Raw genomic sequence first — 3614 nt, forward strand, 5'->3', positions numbered from 1 at the left:
CCACAGATCTGCCACTGCTCCAAGGTCTCCCGGAGTCTAGCAGATACTGTGAAGATGGATGCAGTTTTGAATTTGAAGCTGCATTTTGAACATAACATGATATAGCATGGACTACTTCCTTTCAAACCACAGGGAAACTTCACTGTTGTGTTGTCTAACAATAAATACAGTCTATAATAAAATCTGTCGAGTTACAAAGCTTTAAGCAGTCTTTAAGTAAGGCTGGACCACAAGGCATTCCCCTTTTTCAAAAAGTCAGTTTTCATGGCATACCCAAATCATCAGTACCGAAAAGACTACTGCAGTTCCTTTGCTAGCTTAATACCTCTTCTTTCATTTTCATTATCCTCCTAGGAATTGTTTCCATGCTTTGGGCTTTTCTTTTCCAACTACAGTGATTTTATAGGTCTCATTTGGTTTACTTGTCTCAACAGCAAATGTATGAGAGCATGAAATATTTCAAGGAGTGGGTGTCCTTAACTTTTGTTTGCTTGTTCAAGAGATTCTTCCACTCAGACAAACTTCTCAGCAAGTGCTTTGATCTGGCCTTGACTACCTCTTTTTGGCTGGAAATAAGGTCAGTGTCGTACAGCTACACACGTTACCCTGTACGAATCTGAAAAAAATCTAAGTCAGTAACAATATCTAGGAAAATCTGTCAGAAGCTCAACTCTTCATCGTCCGCTTCAGGAATGTCACCATATTCCTACTCCTTTTCCTATGCAATGATAGGCCATGCACATCTCTGAACTGCAGGGAAAGTACAAACAAAAGCAAAGGAAGTACTTTTACTTCCTTAAAGGAAACTGAGCAACTCCTTTTTAACATCATTATGAAACTTGAAAGAAACCTTATGATTTTGATGGCACCAGGCCAGAACTGAATCTCATTTGGCAGCAAAACCATTCCAGAACATACAGACAATTAAATAATTCTTAAAAAACAGAACCAGAATGTAATTATTTTAAACTTATAATTTTAAAACAGTATACCATATGCTCGTAATTGTATGAGCATAGATCCTAATCGCACACAGATCACAGCCAGTGGCTGATCAGATAACATCACAGCTCCAGAAGGCACGCAGAGGCAAAGCAGTTAAGGTGCTTGAATTGTTTGGTTTTTTTTTTTTTACTTAAGCCTTTACTTTTTAAAGTTTTAATTGTTTGAAGAACTCCCTCTCCTACTATTACACTCCTCTCTGCATGCATCTCCAGCGTTAACCTTTGAACATGGCTCTGAACAGGAACCCTCCTCTCTCTGCTCCAGCGTCAGGGGTTGTATTCTGCTGCAAATACCTTTTTCTGGTGCTAACTTTGAAAGCAAACATCGCAGGGATGCATTCAGAGCTAGTTGTGATCAACCAGTGAAGTCACACCAAATAAACACATCAGTGAAGAAAGCTCATACACCAGGTCAAATTTATCCTATCCAGCATCTGAGACGATGTTAGCATAAAGGACAATATTCTCTGCATACCTGCCCTTCCACTCAGGTTAGATGGATCTGAGAACAGGACCTGAGCTCTCAAATCTGTCCTTGCTCTTTTAATTCCAGATGACCTCATACCGGGTCTGTTTATAACCTGCCTGCACAAGTATAGCATCTAAGGCTGAAAGGTCACAGGCCCACAGTTCTCAGGGGTTCTCACAGCTTGGTTGATTTGCTCACCCTATTCAAATTCAATGGATTTGGGGAGATTCTAATTAAGTTGGCAGTCTTAATGACTCCACACTCCTTAGCCTACTCACCATCCTACCTTGTATCTGCTCTTCAGCTAGTCCTTTTTCCCCTCACCCTCTGGAAAACTGCTAGAAGCTGCATCCACCAAGCTCCCCTGGGAACTCACCCAGGACTCCACCTGTAACCAATAGCCAGCCATGCCTTCAGCTTACCTGAAACCACAGCATTTCACATCTGGTGATGCATTACTGAAAGCTTTCCATGAAGGGAAACACCACAGTTTTACTAAATTATCTAAGTTATACATGTGCAAAACAGCAGTGCACCAACCTGATGTTAGAAGTGTTTGTGCAAGAGGGATGAAAGCGCTGACATGTATTTCAATTCCAACTACATTTCCATTTCATCCTCGTGCTCAAGCTGTATTTTGACCCTCGTCCCAAGATATTTTTTTCTCCTGACCAAGGCCCTGCTGTGAGATCTGTTCCATCCTATCATCACAGGCCAGCTCACCCAACACTCCCAAATTCGACTATGTCTACACAGTCACAAGGATTCAAAATTACAGGGTAGATACACACTTCTGTTTCCTGTCTTCCAAACGGAAAACTTGTTTGTCTCTGCAGGTTACACTATTACTTGTTGCAGCACCAACAGCTGGCTGCTCATACTGGAGAGGGAAGAAGGAAAAAAAAAAAAGGACTAAACAGACTTTATTCAGCAATTTTGTCATCTTCCTGCAGTCTAGCCCCAGAATGGTGATTACACAGATGCGTTAGCAAACAGTCAGCATTTTCTGCTGCCTTTTCTTTCCCACAACACTTCAGACAACTGCCAACTTGCCTGGCTGCCGGATAGCTGAATGGGGAATACTGGGAAAACTGCCGTGCTGCTGGCGAAAGGGCCTGCTGGGTTTTTCCCTCGCTCGTCGCGGCAGCAGCAGAAGCTAACCTCCAGAAACACGCCATCCTACGCTTAGAGACAACCTGAACACTAAGGTGCAAGCACAGATGTGAGGAAGGTGAGCAAAGCATGAAGAACATGGCAAAGTGCAAGATCCAGTGTCGGCACGGCTTTGGCCTTTTAAAAGAACCGTTAACAACGGAGCGCACGGGGTATCCACAGGGCCTCCCTTTCCATCAGCAGAGACCATCAGCATTAGGAAAACAGCAGGGTATCTTCCAGTACCCAGCAATTGTGGAATTTACCACAGCAGGCACTGAGACAAAGCTATGGTGTTCATTCTTGTATGTTCCCAAGGGAAGCCGTGAATCATGGGACAGCTTTCCCGGGGAAACTGACTTCATTCGTTTTTAAGAAATGCCCACTACCTAGCTTTGCAGAGCTGTTTACCAGTCTAACCAATACAAAATAGCCTGTCAATCTCGCTCTGAATCCTTTGCCTGTCATCAGAACCACTTCGTGCATAATCACATACTTATCATCCACCTTTGTAGCCCTCCTGGAAAATGTTCCTATTATCATCTTGCACAATGAAAAAAAAATGCTCTTTTTTGCTGCTTTAGGATGAGCCATTACATTTATGATTCAGGCATTAGCTGAACACAGTAAAGTGACATTATCTGATTTTTTAAAAAGAACCATAAACACCGATTGTCACAGCACACCTTCCCACTCTGTATTTCTTCACTGAGCAAGAAAATGTCTCACCCACCTGTAATCAGAGACTACCTAATACTTTCAAGACGAATAAGAACACGAATTTTGAATTCTAACCTAAACTTGATGCCACAGAGCAAGGCACATGAGCAAAGCTCACGTGCTCCTGCGTAGCCCTACATCAAGACTCACGTATCCTCTGCTACAATTTTCAAACAATAAAATTTCCAAACTTTCTACCGTAAATGGTTTGCAACACCAAATGCTTGCTTAAGGGGACTCCATTTGGGTTCCACCAAAGTGCAGTCAGA

Source organism: Eurypyga helias, unplaced genomic scaffold, assembly GCF_000690775.1.
Source record: "Eurypyga helias isolate BGI_N326 unplaced genomic scaffold, ASM69077v1 scaffold29465, whole genome shotgun sequence".
NCBI classification, from domain to species: Eukaryota; Metazoa; Chordata; class Aves; order Eurypygiformes; family Eurypygidae; genus Eurypyga; species Eurypyga helias.